This window comes from Emys orbicularis, chromosome 6, assembly GCF_028017835.1.
Source record: "Emys orbicularis isolate rEmyOrb1 chromosome 6, rEmyOrb1.hap1, whole genome shotgun sequence".
NCBI lineage: Eukaryota > Metazoa > Chordata > Testudines > Emydidae > Emys > Emys orbicularis.
This window is the reverse complement of record NC_088688.1, coordinates 89,004,002-89,024,517: the sequence shown is the minus strand read 5'-3', so window position 1 is coordinate 89,024,517 and position 20,516 is coordinate 89,004,002. Positions and strand designations below refer to the sequence as shown.

At 39.3% G+C, this 20,516-nt stretch overlaps 1 protein-coding gene across 1 annotated transcript in view; it reads left to right on the top strand.

The window, feature by feature from the left end:
• The window catches only part of AOPEP (aminopeptidase O (putative)), a 268,577-nt gene that overhangs the window by 161,006 nt on the left and 87,055 nt on the right, over positions 1-20,516 (top strand). The gene's annotated exons all lie outside the window — the stretch shown is intronic.

Genomic DNA, 20,516 nt, shown 5'->3' with positions numbered 1-20,516 from the left:
TTCAGGGTCAGTGTTTCCACTGAACTATGTAACTTAATCCTGGGTATTTCTTGTCATGTCTTATCTCTAAGATTTCTGTCTGAATGTGATATTTGTAAGTATTTGATGGGGAAGGCAACAAACAACTGAAATACTCTCCATTTGTGCAAGTCAGGTACATGAGTAGGCATTGGCAATATGGACTTCTGCTTAGTAGACAAAGTTTATTCAACCCCATAATTTGGCATAGGGTTTTTAGATTTTTTTTTTCACTCCATGAAGATGAGTAGTGACTCTGTTAGATTAATTTCAAATCTTGTGGTGAGTGCTGGTCACAAGAATAACATGCTGTTGCTTTAATGCTTAAACTTGCTACATAACTCACCTCAAACTATTTTTTGGCCTAACAGAACACAGAGACGTGTGCATGCATTTTCAAATCACTGCAGAATATATAATTGATATTTGAGACATAATCTGAAGAAAGCTTAATTGCTAACTTATATGTGAAAAATACTTATGCTTGGTGATAGATATAGTTTGAAAAATAGATAGTTGCCCTCAAGAATAATGGTCACCTTGGGTTATTAACCTGTCTGCAGAGTGGAAAATTAAATGATCCTTAAAATGCTCTTAATGTATTTAAATTTGCATAGGTCAATACAATAATTGGGCTAGTTGAATCTCTAATAATAACAAGGATGAGACAGACCTTTAAAAATAAAATTCATTGGTGGTCTGTCATTTCAGAAATTAGTAGTTCTGTCAACACTCCATCTCATTTTCAGCAGTCTAAATAAAACTCAGGAGGATGAGATTTTGTGATGTATAGAAGTGCACTGAAACAAATTGTAGCATATTGTAAGGTGCATAGATCCAGATGAATCATGAACAGAAACAGACCAAGATAGATTGTGCAAACAGAATGTTTCTATACACTGTTACTTTTGATCATGCCCTTTAAAGGGATATGAAGACAATAACCAAGTCAATTAACTGTATGAAGAATTTGATGCAGGCAATATTATTTTATAATTATATCATTCTATAAAGTGTACTATAGATCAATGTTAATTTTGTAGGTAAGCCTTACATTGATCTGAATTAAAGATGTTTCTTCACACATCAATTTTATGAATTTCACTTACATGTTTCTACCAACTGTACTTAAGGTACTAATAGGGTAGGATCCAGAAATGGACATATTTTGTTTATGGACTGGTTTAGACATAATTATAAATGATTAAATATAAAAATGCCCCAGACTTGAATTTTAGAGTGTTAAGATGTATGTTATATCACACACAGTTTAAAAAAATCTGGTGTGGTTTTGGAGAAATTTCAAATAGTATGCGATTTTGATTCTCTGCTGTATTCTGATCATTATTGCATATGATTTTATAATAGAAAATTATGTATGGAGGAGGATGTGGTGGGTTGGACCCCCTTTCGGGAGTGCCACCTGATGTGCTGGGGTCCCACTGAGCCCGCCTGGATCCCCCCCCCACACACACACTCTCTGCTGCTGGGTGAGGCTCTCAAGCCCCCCTTTCCAGCACACACACAGGCAGGGACATGCCCTGTATAATCCCACAGAGTCCGCAATCAGCTCCGTGTGGGAGGGCTCAGCTCGGGGAATTGCCCAGCGCTCTGGTGCATACCTCCTCTGGAGTATAAACCAAAAATTATATTGTCTTGTGCTGTATAGAGATCTATATAGCATAAACTCATGAAATTTGCCCCCTCTCTCAATGTGGAGGAAGATATGCACAGCTTTTTGCCCCCTCCCCCTGTTATGAATTGCACAAACTGGGTTTTAGAATAAACAAGAAACAAGTTTATTAACTACAAAAGGTAAATTTTAAGGCATTATAAGGGATAGCAAACAGAACAAAGCACATTACTGAGCAAAATAAACAAACATGCACCCTAAGCTTAATTCACTAAAGAAACTGGTTACAAATAGTAATTTCTCACCCTAAATGTTGTTTTAGGCAGGTTGCAAAGTTTCTGCAGCTTGGAGTTCCAGAAATTTCTCTTCACAGGCTAGACCCCTGTCTCAACCTGGGTCCCAGTCCTTTCTTCCCAGATCAGTCTTGGATGTTTCCAGCAGTCATCCTGGGTAGGGATTCAGTGAAGAACCAGTGATCTTGATTAACTCACTCTCCAGCCTTAAATAGAATTTACATAAGGCGGGAATCTTTTGTTTCCCTGTTTGATCCCCACTCCCCTTCTTCAGTGGAAAAGTACCAGCAGTGTCCAAGGTGGTATTTCGTACCAAGTGACATCATCACATGACCTTGCAGTGTTAAAGCAACCATGAGACAAGACTTATTTGTAATGTCCACAGGAAGGAACTACAGGAAGATGGGCAATCAGCATCTTTAAAGACTCATTGTCTTTCCTAATGGCCCATCCAGGCTGATAGTTTACTGTCTGGTGGGTGTTCCCCAGGTATAACCACACTTGTAATTGTTACATATTAATTAATTGTTACAAATATTCCTAACTCCAGATACAGAAATGATACATGCATACAAATTGGATAATCACATTCAGTAAATCATAACCTTTCCAATGATATCTCACAAGACCCATCTTGCATCAAATACATCATAGTTATGCCATATTCATATCATAAGCATATTTCTATAAATAATATGGGGCGTAACATCAAAGAGGGTCTTTTGGTTAATGCACAGAATCTAATTAATGGTTATAACACAGGCTCCCTATGTGACCTGAGCAATCACTTAGGCTAAAATTTTCAAATATGGTGGCTGAGGTTAGGCACCTAAACTCATTTAGATTAATAAATGAGTTCACTTCACCTCTGAAAATCAAATGCCTAATATAGATTTAGGTGTTCAACCTAAGCGCCATGTTTGAAAATGTTGGCCTTAACCTCTTTGTGCCTCAGTTTCCATATCCTTGATTAGAAAGTGCTAGAGAAGTAAGAAATAGTATTAGTTATTATGCCAAAATAATTACAAAAAATATACTAAATGAGACTCCTTAGTATAAATCACTGGCTTCAGTTTAGTGACCAGCTAAAAACGTCAAGTATAATTTAATCCCTCTAACATAAATCAGAAGCAGCAAGATTCTTGTCTCTCCCGTTATGTTTTCTTACAGTATAATACAACTCTACCCCGATATAACGCTGTCCTCGGGAGCCAAAAAATCTTACCGCGTTATAGGTGAAACCGTGTTATATTGAACTTGCTTTGATCCACCAGAGCATGCAGCTCCGCCCGCCCAGAGTGCTGCTTTACCGCGTTATATCCGAATTTGTGTTATATTGGGTTGCGTTATATCGGGGTAGAGGTGTATATATACAACAGAGAACAAAAAGGTACATAAACCTGAATCAGCAATTGCAAAAGGCCTAAAGGGGAAGTTTATTTTACATATTTTTTTCATTTTTAATATAAATGTGAACTGAATTCCTAAGGTTTGTGCATTAGAATATGTTATTTATGACAAGTTTAATAAAGCTCTAAAAGCTCTTTGTGGTTCCCTTTTCTATTAATCGCACTGCTGAGCACAAAAGCTGTGTTATGTGCAGAATGACTGGGCTTATCCCTAGTTATGTTCGGTATCTAAAGAACAATAAGAGTTTGCTGCCTGGCTGATCAGTGCTGGATCAAATTCACATTCCCAAGCTCCCACTCTCCCACCTACATATGCAGAGGGTGAAAACATAGCAAAGAGAGGGAAGACAGGTCCTTTTTTGCAGAGATTTTGAGCTGAGGCTCTCCTAATATGGATACAGCTGGGACTGTGTAACATTAAACATTGATTTTAATCCATTGCTTGCAAAAGCATCCTAAGAAAAACACAGAGATTAGCAGCCAATTAATTCTTACTTTGCCCATTGTTTTCCTTGGCCAACTGAAACAATTCATAGAGGACTTAAATAGTGTGTGAGTTACCTTGAAAACAAACAGCTTTTCTTTTAGGATAATTATAGCAGTAGCCCTCCAGACATAGCCCAAATCTTTCAAGTTTAGAATAACTCAAGTGTTTCCATCTCTTTTGACATTTGTTTCAGCATATAAAATAATAAAAATCAAGAGCTGCTTTAGAAAATAATGTGCCAGCTATTTTTAGTGTAGAGGTGTAGAAGTGGTAGGTGTGGAAAATAAAACACTACCTTTCCAAAGCTCTGGGCATCCATCCCCAGTGATCCAGGATATTTAAAAGGTGTGTGTTTGTGTCTATTTTTCAGGGTTTAACCCTGAGGGAAATGTCCCAATATTCCAGGTTTTTAACAAGGAATACCTGTAAGTGGAAGAAATTAAGACACAGGGGAAGGATATCTAATGCACACACACACACACACATATACTTATACCATGTCTATTGTGGTGATGTCCATGTAGTTCCAGCCCGCTGCTAACTGACCGGTCCCTCTCAGTGGAGTGCACCACTAAGGGTATGTCTACACTACCTGCCAGATCGATTCCCCGAGCGCTCTCCCGTCGACTCCTGTACTCCACCGCAATGAGAGGCACAGGCGGAGTCAACGGGGGGGGGGGGGGGTAGCAGTCGACTCACCGCAGTGAAGACACCGCGGTGAGTAGGTCTAAGTACATAGACTTCAGCTACATTATTCACGTAGCTGAAGTTGCGTAACTTAGATCGATTCTCTCTCCCCTCCCCCCCGCCCCCCCAGTGTAGACCAGGCCTGAGAGACCAATTGTTGAGTTCTACCTGCTACTGCATTTGGGCTTCCTGTACTTAATATGAATGGGAGAGCCAGCAATTGATCATCTTCTTGCTGACTCATTCAGAGTTTCCAACAGAAACTGACAATCTTGGTATTGAGATCAATTAACCTGCCACTGTATTCAGAGCTCTCAACAGAGAGAGTCCCTTCTAATGCTCTGGCCACTGGAGGAGCTGCCTTGAAGTTCTCAGTGTCGGTTTTGATGCTTGGTTCACGCTCTGTGCCAAGATACCTCAGAATCATGCTGAAGTTGGAGTGCTGTTGTGCTGAGGATGGTGTCTACTTCTTGAGAGTGAACTCCTTCTGTGTATAATGCACTGGCCTTGATACTAGTCTTCTCAGTGTCCCTGATGCCAACAGTTTTGATGCAGCCAGTGTCAAGATCTTTCCAGGTTTAAATTTAGCCCCAGGCTTCTCCTTAGGCACTACTTTGTATAGTGCTCTGTAGTCAGGCTGGTGATTCAGGGGATGACAACTTCTATTCATAGAGAAAACATGGGATTCTTTTAATGATAAATACATCTCCACAGGAGACAGTGACTCCCTGTATGAAGGGATAGTCTCCCCAAGAGGCTGCTAGCAGTTTTCTCCCATCTCCCTCATTTTGTGGTGCCTAGAGAGAAAACAGATGTTTTGCACAGTGCTGTGTTATATTACCCTGAACTTTGTTTGCTAGCTTTCATTTTGAATGCATGGCTTTACCAGCCCCTGGTAACATGTGGGCTAACAGGTCTTTGTGGCCACTGGGCTAGATGAGTTGTGGAAGGAGACTTCTGTCTGGACCAAGTTTCTTTATGGCGACCATTGCCAGGTCTGTGAACTCCTTCAAGAGATCATTAAGGCTTCAGGTCCCATCCTACACCAAAAATAATCTCTTAGTGTAGCATGTGTAGGCATCTTTGCAGACAGTGAAAGAGATGGAGACCACTTCATATTTTTCCAGTTTGTGTCCCATCCGTGGAGGCTGGCACAAATGATATGTGAGAGCCAGCAGGTGTTCAGTTGGACCATGCTTTTAATGTTGGTTCTCGTACCTGCAATTGCAATTGTAGCTTTGATGGTATGCTTTCACAAAAGGCTTCCTGAAAACCCATTGAAAGCAAGGGTACAGGTCTGTCACTCCACATCCAGTGGATAGACAGCACCTAGACTCATCTGGCCTGGATTCAGTCCAAGATTAACACCTAGTTAGCAAGGGATTCCAGCAACTGAGTCCATGCCTCTTACCAAAGTCACTGCAGCACAACTTCATACTCAGATAACTCATTCTATCCAGTTACAGGTCATGTGTACTGGCACCCTGAACAGTCCTGAATATACTAAGGATTCTCAGAGTCCTGGTATCCTAAAGGGAGATACTGATTCATATAGTCAACCAGGCCTAGATATTCCTGCTTCTACTTGCCTATTGGGAGGGAGAGCTATCCCAGACAAACCAAAACAACCTGTGTCAGACCTTTTATGAAGAATCTTTTCACTAGTGAGCAATTGATCATATTTTCTTCTGATAGGGTAAATCAGAGTTAGGTATCTTTTCCTTGCACCTGATTAGGAAGCTGATACTCTGCCACTCATGACATCAAGAGAAGACCATGTTAACAAGGAATGCCTTTCCCATCCACTCCAGAGAAACTCCAATATGTCTATACACCTGCCCTTCTGGTAGTAAGGGGACTTGATGAAGCTCAGGAGAGAAGGGTATTCAAGCATTTTATAAACTACTATTACAGGCCACATCAAGTACAGTTCTCATGTGTCTCATAGATGGCCAAGAATTTTTTTCCCCATCAGACTATGAATCTGGTCTTGGATAATTGCTCAATAGGCAGACATGTCAATCCATCCCTACCTGGGAACCCTCTCTCAGATGGCCTGACTACTAATAAAGTGGCTTGTAACACAGATATGGAGGGGAATTTTCAAAGGTGGTGATCTGAGTGTTCTAGAAGGGGTTTTGAAAATACATCCACAACCTTGTCTGCTTTGTCAGGCTTCTGTCTTTCTCCTCAGATGAGTGCACAGGAAGAAGGATTTTCCGGAAGAGCAAGTCTGGCCTGAAAGTGGTACATGTACATAGGAATGTGCACAAGGGAGGATACTGGTCACATCATGCTACCAGTGAGAGAGAGCAACAACATAAGAACATAAGAACATAAGAAAGGCCGTACTGGGTCAGACCAAAGGTCCATCTAGCCCAGTATCTGTCTACCGACAGTGGCCAATGCCAGGTGCCCCAGAGGGAGTGAACCTAACAGGCAATGATCAAGTGATCTCTCTCCTGCCATCCATCTCCATCCTCTGACGAACAGAGGCTAGGGACACCATTCTTACCCATCCTGGCTAATAGCCATTTATGGACTTAGCCACCATGAATTTATCCAGTCCCCTTTTAAACATTGTTATAGTCCTAGCCTTCACAACCTCCTCAGGTAAGGAGTTCCACAAGTTGACTGTGCGCTGCGTGAAGAAGAACTTCCTTTTATTTGTTTTAAACCTGCTGCCTATTAATTTCTTTTGGTGACCCCTAGTTCTTGTATTATGGGAATAAGTAAATAACTTTTCCTTATCCACTTTCTCAACATCACTCATGATTTTATATACCTCTATCATGTCCCCCCTTAGTCTTCTCTTTTCCAAACTGAAGAGTCCTAGCCTCTTTAATCTTTCCTCATATGGGACCCTCTCTAAACCCTTAATCATTTTAGTTGCTCTTTTCTGAACCTTTTCTAGTGCTAGAATATCTTTTTTGAGGTGAGGAGACCACATCTGTACACAGTATTCGAGATGTGGGCGAACCATGGATTTATATAAGGGCAATAATATATTCTCAGTCTTATTCTCTATCCCCTTTTTAATGATTCCTAACATCCTGTTTGCTTTTTTGACCGCCTCTGCACACTGCGTGGACATCTTTAGAGAACTATCCACGATGACGCCAAGATCTTTTTCCTGACTCGTTGTAGCTAAATTAGCCCCCATCATGTTGTATGTATAGTTGGGGTTATTTTTTCCAATGTGCATTACTTTACATTTATCCACATTAAATTTCATTTGCCATTTTGCTGCCCAATCACTTAGTTTTGTGAGATCTTTTTGAAGTTCTTCACAATCTGCTTTGGTCTTAACTATCTTGAGTAGTTTAGTATCATCTGCAAACTTTGCCACCTCACTGTTTACCCCTTTCTCCAGATCATTTATGAATAAATTGAATAGGATAGGTCCTAGGACTGACCCTTGGGGAACACCACTAGTTACCCCTCTCCATTCTGAGAATTTACCATTAATTCCTACCCTTTGTTCCCTGTCCTTTAACCAGTTCTCAATCCATGAAAGGACCTTCCCTTTTATCCCATGACAGCTTAATTTACGTAAGAGCCTTTGGTGAGGGACCTTGTCAAAGGCTTTCTGGAAATCTAAGTACACTATGTCCACCGGATCCCCCTTGTCCACATGTTTGTTGACCCCTTCAAAGAACTCTAATAAATTAGTAAGACACGATTTCCCTTTACAGAAACCATGTTGACTATTGCTCAAGAGTTTATGTTTTTCTATGTGTCTGACAATTTTGTTCTTTACTATTGTTTCAACTAATTTGTCCGGTACCGACGTTAGACTTACCGGTCTGTAATTGCCGGGATCACCCCTAGAGCCCTTTTTAAATATTGGCGTTACATTAGCTAACTTCCAGTCATTGGGTACCGAAGCCGATTTAAAGGACAGGTTACAAACCTTAGTTAATAGTTCCGCAACTTCACATTTGAGTTCTTTCAGAACTCTTGGGTGAATGCCATCTGGTCCCGGTGACTTGTTAATTGACTTGTTAACAACAAAGAGTCTCTTGAAGGGCACAGGTGTTCATAGGGACTTACAATATCTGAGCTCCCTGCATGGAATCTGGACAATCATATCTACCAGAATATGGATACGCTCAAGAGCTGCTTGATCTCAAATACAGAAAACCTTCCACCACCAAAGCTTACAGGGACACTTGGAGGACATGGTATGTTTGGTGCATGAGGTCAAAGTTGAACTCCCCTGAGACAGTCCACATAAAATATTCTGGACTTCCTTCGTTTTGATTTTTATAGTAGTCTGAGCTGTAGTTCATTGGAAGTCTCAGCCCAAGGGTACCATTCATCCTGTCCTTTCCAGTTCTAGCCTGCTTCTTCAGTCACACCTCCCAAATTCTGAAAGCAACATGGTTTCAAAGCCCCTAAATCCAATGCCCAGTGGAACACTGGAGCCTCAATTTAGTATTTGAAACTATTATTAAATTACCTTGTGAGCCATTGGGTAAGGGATCCCTTGTATTTTCTGAATCTAAAGTTTGCTTTTGTTTTGGCTATCATGAGAGTTAGAGTAGAGAGTTTGTGAATGTTAGGCCTTTTTCCATCAAGGAGCCTGAAGTCCACACCAGCTGGTGCTGAGGCCACAGCTTGCCTTTGTTCTTAAGAGAAATTAATCTTCCACTTTAAATTAGTCAAAATGTCTTTGTCTTTTTTTGTCTCAAATCCATTCATGCCTTGGAAAAACAATTACAGACTTGGGGTGAAATCCTGACTCCTGACATCAATGAAAAAACATCTATGACTTCATTGAAACCAGGATTTCACCCTTTAAATGCAGTCAGGACAGTAAAGTTCTACTTCCACAGAACTTGAACTAAACTGGAAGTTCAATGATGTCTTGGTATTATATGGTGAATCCTACCAAGGGATGCAAAATCTTGTGTTTTAGGAGGATGAAGCCAAATATCTTCCAAGCTTACAGGGCATCTCACCAAGATCCTCTTGAAAGTATAGATGCCATTGCAGAATTGTGACTCTAAAACCTTTACAGCTCTCTCTGTCTCTTCTGTATGTGTGCTATAGCTTTATCTATTTACCTTCTTATAACTGTATGTATAATGTACTTGTGAGCATTTGTAATGCTGATAAAGAATTGGGGTAATTGAGAGGAAAATCAGACCTCAGGTCTCCAGAGATGAGGCTGGAAGGTCGGACTCAACTGGTCCACCTGTCCCTTTCTTCCACTTTGCAAAAGATCTTCTGAAATTCATTTACAGGAAACAGTTTTACACTTCCCTCTTCAGTTCTTTTCCTCCCCACGTCTTCTAGTCTCTGAAGACTATTGACAAGTCAGAGAGCATTTAAATGGAGTTCACCTTAGATAGGATGACCTTCTTAGTTTATCAATATTGAATGTTTCTGCATCAGAGATCCTAGACAAGTGGAAGCTGGAGACAATGTGGTTACAATATGTAAAGGGAAGTACATGCCAATGAAAGTCTTCTATTGATCCAGAAAATGTCATTAGTAGCAATCACAGCTTGAACAGTTCAAAGCAAGTTCCTCCATCTCCATTTAAAGTTAAGCAAACCTCTGCAATACAGATGTATCCTATAGTGTTCTAAACCATCCTGAATGTACATTTTATGCGTGGGTTCAGGCCTGGTTTTAAGCACTGTTTTTTAAGCTAAGCCACCAGCTGTCAGGAGGCTTCAGAATATTAGGGACATTTTGCACCCAGTTGGTTTAATGCTGCATCTCTACCCATATATATCAAAATCCAATTATGCTTTCATCATACTGCTGAAACTGCAAAGGATTCTAGCATGCTTTTAAATGGGTGGGTAATTGTGTCAAATCTTGTCATTATGTAGGACAGCTCTGCTTGGGATTTGAGAGTATTTCCTTCTAATTGAAAAATGAAACATAGGACTGGATTGTCCCCTTCATTTCTGATGGTGGAGGGGGTTCAGATCTTGCAGGTCAGTTTCGTGAGGCACAGCAAAGGGGTAGGTGGAAGTCTGCAGAATCGGTCTGTCTTTGGAGCAGGGACAGTATTTAATTTGTGCCAGGGTTTGCCAGGGCTGAGCCTGGGCACCTCTAAGCTTGGCAGTTCATGGCCAGGGCACCTTGGGGCTTGCAGCATCAGTTATGAAAGTAAAAAAATTGCTTGAGCCCAGCACCTAATTGCTGGAGCCCTGGTATCTCTTCCATTTCAAATTAAATGCTGGGCAGGAACTGTCTTTTTTTGTACTGTGTATGTAACAGAACCTAGTTGGATCCAGGTCCATGACTGGGGCTCCTATGTGCTATCACAATAAAAATAATAATTCTCTTTCTTTGGGAGCTTGTGGAAGCTCCTCCACTGGAGCTGCATGGGATTGTGGGGGTATGAAGGAGTAGAGCAGGTGGCAAGCTGTTCTCCACCGCACTATCTTTCACTATATCTATGGATTTCCAAGTCTGATAAGGAGTTAAATCTGTCTGAAGCACCATTAAGTCTAGTTAATGGTTGACTAGACAGCCGGTGTGCTGTGACCATTACTTATTACTCTCATCATAATCCTCTTACAGTTACCTTGTGCTTGTTCTTCTGTTTGTTATATTGACGTGTTGTCTCTTATCTTATGCTTAGATTGCAAGCTTGTTGGGGTAGGGGCTACTTGAGTTATGGTATGTACAGCACCTAGCACAATGGGACCCCAACTTCTTATTCGGCCCTCCAGGTGCTAGTGCAATACAAACAATAACAACAATTCCTGTTGAGTTCCCCTCAATGGCTGTGCAGCCATTGGGGGCAGAGGGGAGCCATCCTGCATGCCTTTGCATGTCTAGGGTTATTCCTCGTGGTGGATCTCCAGGATCTACGCGTTTGGGAGATTGTCTCCTCTGCAAATCCATTTCTTTAGAATCTCTCTCATATGGTGGGGAAGAAGGTGTGATTGTTTGAACAACTTCAGTTTCTTGATGCCTGTGATACTTGTCTTCCCAGAACTTTCTCTGTGGGAAGGGATGATCTAACTCAGAAACTGATCTAAGGTTGTTGGATTTTTTTAAGTGGTTACACTTATGCCAGGAACGTATTTTCATTTGTTTACATTTACGTTTTTGATCATTCTCTTTTTGAATCACAGTATAATATTCTTTCTCCATGTGAATGCACAGGAAGCTAAAGAGTTACTTTATGGCAGCTTTCAGAGTGGCAGACCTGTTGTATTTTTACAAAACAGAAATGCTACGTCAATGCACTTTTTAAGGAGCCCTGTTGTGAGTGTGAAAAAAAGAGCTGAAATAAGATTTTCCACTGTGATATCTCTTCTAAGAAGTTCTTCTTTGTGTAATACTTCATGGCAAAGTTGCTTCTATTTAAAGTTTGGAGTTTGATCTTGGCTTTGATCTGAAGCTTTTGATCTTGAAAGAAGGATGTTGTGGCAATAAAGCAAAAAGGGTAGGACTTTTTTTTTTTTTTTTTTTTAAGGAAAGTGATAAAGTTAAAGGGATACTGTCAAGATTTAGTAGGCTCTAATTTGACCTGCCTTACTTTACTTACATCTGTTTGCAGAGTCCATCTAATTCTATATGTGGGAGGGTTTGCTAAAACAAATGCTTTGATGCTCCTTTTTCTTTTCAGAAAGCACAGATTTCTATTTCAAGCTTTCAAGGAATTGTTATACATATCACTAAGTAAAAATTATTTTTAAAAGATTGAAAATACCTTTCCAAGATCTTTTTGATTGAACCAGATGTGATTAATTTACAAATTTGCCCTTTTGTGCATGTTGTATTTAACACTGAAAATTATGAAAGCATAAACAAAATCCCAACTTGTGAATTTTCAGTGTTTTCTCTGGCCCAAGTTGCTTGATTTTGCCTTTCCTCAGAATTCACATTGGACTTAAAGATACCAGTTCAGCAAAGCATTTAAGCATGTGCTTAAGTCCATCCCTATTTAGCAAAGCACCTAAATATGTGGTTAAATTCCATGCGTAATTTAACTATCTGCTTGAGATCTTTGCTGAGGTAGAGATGATTTGCTGAATTGGGACCTAAATGAGGAGTTTCCTGTGCTGTGATATGACTAATACTATGGAAGGATTGTAAGCAAAAAGGGAACTCAGATCTTGCTTTAAAAATGCACTTCAGAATCTCCAAGGGAGTCACCTGACATAATTTTGGATTCCTTTGAGGTCAAAGAAAACTATTGAAAAATTATCTTAAATATTTAATAGAGTCCTAATCTGTTCCTCGAGATAAGGCCATTAGAAAGTTTCTTTATCTATAAATACAATATTTGAGGACTTTAATGTTTGACAAAGAAATTATATTTCTAAATGTTGAAATTGTGGCCTACGGTGGGCAGAGGAGAAAATACCTGAAAACCTTCCTCCGGAATAGGATAGGAAGCAGTCCAAACAGAAGCACTGTATCTGAGATTCTTCCACCCCCAAAAAATGTTGAGGTAGTTCAGATCTGGCTCCAAATGTTTGGGAAAATTGGTTCTGTCTCTCTAATGGGCTGAACTACAACACCCATTCTGAATGCCAGCAGAATGCTGGGATAGTTTGGATCTGGATCCAGAAATCGTGACTCAATGCTTGTCTTTATAATGAACTAAACCAGATCACCCAATATCAACACCCCATATAACTTTAAGGAAGTTTGAATCTGCACCCATATGCATATACCCAGGTCCATCTCTAAGATATATGATCCTTTATCCTGGAGTTTGAATCCAAAAGGTCCTGAAGATGCTTAGGACACTACAGTGAATTTAACCATTTAAATATTTTATGGAGGGAAAGGTTTCCATAGGGAAAAATCAAATTGTGGCGCCACAGTGCTGAACAAATTAAGAGTTGTGATCTCTCCACACCTTTATGTGATGGGTTAACAGCGTACTCCAGTCTCTATACCTTTAAGGCAGGCTCCTCCTCTCCGTCTCAGCTCTCGGAGGCTGGAACACAGGGGGAGGAGGGGCAGGGGCACCCCCTTAGGTGTTTCATTTCCTAAGGAGGTCTCTAGTGCTGCTCTACTGAAAGAGGCAGGCAGGGCTCACGTCCTCAGCCTGGGGATGCATCGCAGAGAAGAGAGGGACAATACAAAATACATAAATACATGCAAAACAGACTGGCCAGTGCTACTCACCAAACCAACAGCAGCCACAGCAAAATAACAAATGCCGGCCGCGTGGGCCGTGGGAAGCAGCAAGCGGGGGGGCTGCTGAAGAGAAGTGGGATCTCAGTGCACATCTCAAATCAAGGTAAACCCACACTCTTAGCCCCAGCGCCCCCCCTCCCCCCCCAACATCGAAAAAGGGATAAGACTTTTGTAAGTGGCTGGGAGGAAAAAGCCTGTGTTTTTCTGCGCACAGGGAAATCTGAGAGATCAAAGTTTTGCATCAAATCAGGGAGGCTGTATTTGGAGGGGGAGGGAGCAGGAAAAAGTGAAGCCTATTTACAAGGGGCAATCTCGAAAACCTGAATAAACATGCACTTTGTTTCACTTTTAGCCTTTGCTGGAAGAGTGTCAGACTTGGGACCAGTGTCGATTAGTCCGGCAAGTGAATGATGAGGTGAGGAGAACGCTTTCATTTTGCAGCTCTTAATTATTCGTGTTTACTGTTTTCTCCTCTCACCTCTGTCCTTGCAAAGCTGCCTCCTGCCAGGTTTCCCACCTGATCCCCTCTTCCTGTGTTACTATAACTACCTGGTCATTTAAAACATGCATTGCTGTTCAGGAACAACAGTTGAGTGGGTGGCTGAAAATAAATCTGTTATTTGATCCCAGGTTGTAAGAAATAGAGAATAGAGATTTTCCCTAGGATTTTTGCACACCAATGATAACTTTCCACTTGGCATCAACCATGCTTTCTTTTTGCTAAAAAACTTAAGCTGAACAAAGCTTGTTTAAATAGAGAGCAAAAAGGAAAATATGCTGCAAAAGATGAAGGGGAAAAAACCCTCTTTGACTATGCACACGTGTCTAACTGGATTACTTAAGAGCATGTCATTCTAGACTGGAAAAGTGGATTTTTTTTTTTGGGGTCTTTTTTTTTTTTCTTCCAATGAAGCAATGGAAAAATATGTCTTCAATCTGTTTATAGTTTCTTACTCATGCTGGGTAGCTGCACTCAGGTCGCATCTTCCTCTTAAAAAAGCACTATGGTTTTGAACTGCAGGTCACAAAATGGATTCAACTAAACCAGAGAGCCAGAAAAAGGAGCAAAAGGAAACGAAGGCAGGATGAAGTGGCTTTCCAAAAGGTATGGGTTCCTGATGTGCATTTATGTGATGGAATAAAAGGAAGCACATCCTAAACATTTTCAAGGGACACGCTTTAAAACATTCAAAGCACCATATTCTTCTACTATGCTGACTTCACAGAAAAGAACACCATGAATTGATAAAGTTTGAATGTCTGTGTGTTTGCTATGTAGAGAAACTACATTCATATTTAATAAAGAGAGCGAAAGGCATTTTGAGGAAGAAAGATAAGAACACTTTACTTAGAAAATGCATTAGTACTTGAAAGGTTATCGACAGTTACTGTAACATTTATTTGTCAATGAAAAGACATGTTAAACTACAATTAACTGAAAAACATTGTTTTTCTCTCTTGAGAGCAGGTTAATAGAAAATGTAGTGGGTGTCAGTGGGCAATTAGACAAATACAAGATGTACAGAAATAAATGTTATGACTACATTGCTGACACATTTTTTTTAATGTGTGGTTTGAAAGCGTCTTCCATTTGTAGTGGAGAGGGATTCCTGAAAACATGATTGCACTGGCTTGGTGTTTACTCCTAAAAATTCTTTACAAAAGGGTGGGTTGTTTTGTTTTTGTTTTGTTAACTTAGTATAGTCTAAATTAATTCCAAAGATTCTTAACCCTGTGATTTTGGGTAAATAATTTTGCTGTAAGGCTACTATAATTTTAAACATTTAATTTACAGTGTAGCAAGATAAGTAACAAGCTGACTTTTCTATTCGATAGCTCTTCTTTGCTGTTTTTTTTTAAATTGCTGTCTAGAACACAAAGCAATAATGAATAAAAATTCATTTAGAAATGAGTAACCAGAACCAGGAAAAATGTTTTTTTTCTCACTTTGGATTTATTGTCTGTCTTTTGTTTTAATATTATTTTAAAATCCTTGTTAGCTTTAAAGGATTAAAATAGCAGTATGTTATTTTGCTTCTTCTACAATGCTTCTAGAATGTATGATGAATCATTGCTGATTCTGTAGCCAAATTCTTGTTGATAGCATGACTGCCAACTACTGGGATGTGTTGCCTTAGTATGGGCATTGCAGTATTTGACAAATGTCTGCAAAGTACATTATTGTGCGTGGGTGATATACCAGCTTCATGGTGAACTAAAGGATGCAATTTGGTCATTTCAAAATGAATTGGAGAAACATTAATTTATTCATTTATTTTGTAACTGGGGATTCACTATATAGTAAAGGAATAATGCATGCATTTGTATGGATTACTTTGTGAACCTATAATTTACAAGCTTCTGATCTAAAAGGAAATATCAATAAGTTGTTCTACCAAATATTTAATTTCCTATCATATTGCCCATTTACATGAGAGGGGTGTATGTGTGTGTGTGTGTGTATATATATTTTATATATATATATATATATATATATATACACACATTTTATATATATATATATAAATAAAATGGAAAAAAATGGCATATTTAGAGTGGTTTTGTGTGTTCCAGGTATGATGGAGGTTTACATGATGCTATTGACTTTTTATGAGAGTAAAAAGTTATAAAATGATGTGAAAGTACTAACTTGAACAAAACCATGTTTTCCAGGTAGAATTAGGCCTGGTCTATGCACAAATTTTACACTGCTATAACAATTTTGATTAGGGGTGTGGGGTGTTGGTTTTTTTTAAACCAAAATAGTAAAACTGATACAAATCCTAGCAGGACATAGATATATCTGTATAAATGAAACTGTACAGGAATAAGCTTTATCAGTATAAACATATTTATATCACTATAGTTCCATTAACACAAGGGAGCTTGTTCTGGTTTAACAATACTTATGCAGTACATTTGTGTGTAAACAAGCCCTTAGGAATGCAAGAAGTGCTGTATAAAAATCAAGCACCACTCTAAAATAGTAGATGTAAAAATAATCCAAAGAATTGCTAGTTTTGTTTTGTTTTTGAATGGTCATTGTAAGTAAAAGAGAATTGACATTTGAAACAAAAGTAATTGGAAATGTATACACTCTCTTCCTATGTACATAAATATTAGTGATTCCTGGACCATCCCTCCCATGGCCAGCAGAGTTAGCATACTCGGCCCCAAGAGAAGGAAAGAAGTGCTTTTCAGTGACCCTCTGTTTGATGCAAGAACAGCCTCCACAAGGCCTGGAAGGTGGAGTCCCATCTACTTTTCAGCCAGAAGGGTAGTGGCTGCAAGGTTGAACATTGAGTTGAGGCTGGGAACTTAGAGGACAAAAAGGGATTCTTTGAGACTCTGGTTCCAGCTACACTATGTTAAGGAACTGAGTTTAAACTTGGTTCAAGCTAAAATAGTTTCCCACAAAATTTGGCCAAACTATATTAAAACCGTGTTTTAGACTTTTGGCTGTGTCCATGCTGGCAGGCCAAACCATATTAGAAACAGTTTCAAATGAGTTTAAGTAATATTTCCTACCAGGGGTAAAAGTTCAGTATAGAGGGCGGGAGCCTTGAAGAAAGAGAGGAGTGTAATGAGCCTGGGAAATGAGGAGAAGGGCTCTGAATACTGGCTGGTTATGTATGTGTCACATGTGTAGTTAAAACAGTTACTGAATGTATTTCACCAGAGCTTGAAATGAAGTACATATTGATCTTGCATATCTGTCAGAGCATACAACTAAACTTTTTAATGTAACTTCTAAATTTTTAATTCTATGCTGTCTGACTGTCCCCTGCCCGTCACTTTCATTTCTTATAATTGTAATAGGATAATCACATTTCCTCTACTGGATGAGTAGCTTTATCGTTACCAACCCATATATGAAACCACAAAATCAAAGCAGCTGCTCGTTCTTATGGTCTTTGTAGAATAAGGGGAAAAGAAAAGTTGTGGAGTTGTTGAAAACTGGCAGTGAGTTGCAGTAATTAGGCACCAAGCTGCATTTTAAAGAGCTAAGTTTTCAGGCACTGGCTATAAATATTTTTAAATGAATGTTTGACGATAACAAATGCTGGATATGGGCTGTAGAAACTAGTAGTGCTAACTGCAATTAAGTGGACTGCAAAACAGTGGGGAAGCTCGTCTAGAACTGTGGTGCTGCTCTCCACAGTGGAGCAGCTCACAATGAATCAAGGCAACATAATGAGTTACCCTAGGTGAGAGCCAGCTCCCAGAGTAATAATTAAAAGTTCTCTCTTTCCCCCCCCCTCCCACCCCGCCTTCTTGTACTATCTTAGGGTATGTCTACATTGGAAACTTCAAAGTGCTGCCGCAGGAACGCTCCCGCAGCAGCGCTTTGAAGTGCGAGTGTGGTCGCGCGTGAGCGCTGGGGGAGAGCTCTCCCAGCGCTCCTAGTAATCCACCTCCACGAGGAGATTATCTCCCAGCGCTCGGAGCCTGTCTCCACTAGCGCTTTAAAGCGCTCAGACTTGCTGCGCTCAGGGGGGTGATTTTTCATTGAGTGATTTTTCACCCCCCTGACCCAGCAAGTTAGGGCGCTATAAAATGTAAGCAAAGACAAGCCCTTAGTGTTACATTTCAATGTTACATTCCCTCACGCACTTCTTGCATCCTTTTTGTTTCCCTCTTGTTCTTGCTCTTCTCTTTGCTCAGAGACCCTTTTGTCTAATGTTTTACCATTTGTGCAATATTTTCACCTCCTCTAGTTCTTTTTTTTTATCCTCTTTATATCTTTCCTCTCATCTCTTTTCTCTTCTTCCTTTTCAGTGTCCTGTGCCACTTTTTATATTTTCCCCATTTACTTTTGGTCCCCTTTTTATGTCTTGTCTTGAGTTCTTTGCCTTTCCTCCCCTTTTTTCCCCTATCAATGCTAGTCCTTTGCCACTCCCCTTTGATCCTGTGATGTCCTCCTCCTTCCCGTTCAGTTTCCTCCTACTACCTGTTCTGACACCCTTCCCCCCTTCTCTCATTAGATCTTACTATTTTGCTGTCTCTTATTCTAATCTGCAGTGGAGCAGATCCAGCAGATTAGTACAGGCATGTGCACAGCAGAGCAATATTTTCATGGGAAAGTGGTGGGGTGAAAAGAAAAAAGGAGCGTGAGACAGGACTCCAAAAAAAAAAGTTGATAATTAGTTAATATTGTAATGTGCTTTGAACGTGAAAAGTCTGATGGAAGTGATAAATATTATTATTTTGGGCTGTGCCTATTTAGAGAAGAAGTCCACTACTCTTGCCAATTCTAAGTTACTACACAGAAGAAAACAGCATTGTAGTCAGACTAGTAGTGTCATCATATGCATGTGATCTGCATTTACAGGGGAGTTGAAAGGGAAAAATACTCTTTATTAGTAGGCTAGTTAAATTCTGCATGTACATTGCCCCTAAATTTCAGCATCGGTGGTGCTACTGATAGCTGGAGTTCAATATTGAACATAAAGTATGTAAACTCCTTTTGGAAAGCAGTGAACATCTTATGAGTAGTAGAATCAGTGCACTAAAATGGAGTAAATAAGCAATGATTTTTGAAGGGCACTGAAATAAAAATATATACATTTACAATATATAAAGGAGGCTTAATTATCCCAATTGTCTAAGTTGTTTCCCTTGTTTTTGCATAGTGTTTTTAGTTTTTCTTCTGTTGAGACTGAGGGATAAGTCAACTTTTGCAAAATAATTTCAGCTGTTTTCTGATAAATCCTTGTTTTCATCTGTGTAAAGCAATTCCTGCTGGTTACTAAATACGTTACGGTCTTTTATTTTTTTGTTGTTTTTATTTTATTAATCTTTCATTCTCTTTTTGCTCTAATAATGATCAGCAACATTCCAAACCCTGATAATAATCTGAGCAAAACTGACTATGTTGAAACAGTTGGTTACATTTCTAATAAACGCAAAACCTGAATATGTGCTGATGGTGATAACCGCTGTAGCTTTCTCATCCTTTACTCAATTTCGCATTTGTTGTAATGGCTGAAAGAGAAGAAATGAGTCCCTTAACTGTTTTAATGTATGAGTTGTGGTTTTAAGTTTTTAAGTGCAAAAGGGTTACAAAACCTCACAAATAAAACAAAAATGTGTTGAAAGAGGCACAATATCACTAAAGCATTTACTAAGGATGACATGTATATATGTGTGTGTCATTTTCTCTCTCAACACACACACAAATATATATAAAATGCTCATTATTAAATAGTGTATGTGTATATCTATATTCATAAAGTGTTTAATGTTAAGGATCTTAATTGAATCCACAAAACCAAGAAGTTCAGAATTAAGGCTGAAATTCTGCTCTGAACTTGGATACCCATACAGTTCCGTTAACCCCCTCCCCGCATCCCCCTGAAAAAGTTTGTAAAGAACTTACACAGTGGACTCCACAGAATTCTCAGTGTATCAGTTCAGAAGAAATGACACCATACCAAATTATGCCATTATTACAGAACCCTGCAGGATCTGCAAAGACTAGCAGGCTTTCATTGATTACGTACAATATTTCATTCCCTAGCCAAACAGAGAAAGATAACTCAGTTGTGAGATTTCTGCAATACCTCATACTCGTTAATTGTGTTACAGCGAATGCTGTGAAGATGCTTTTACGTATCAGTTTTCCAGCATAGTCATAACCTAATGTGTATATCTATATTTCTCTGTACTACACATGCATGGATGTAATTACTGCACATTAAAATTGAATATTTTGGCATTTAACTTCCCATCTTGCTAAAAAAAATACTAATTTTAATGACCTTGTTTGCAAAATTTAGTTTTAAAAAATAACACTTTTTTGGAATTATAATAAAGACAATATCATAATAGCCTTCTGCTTCTTTACAGTGACTCTAATA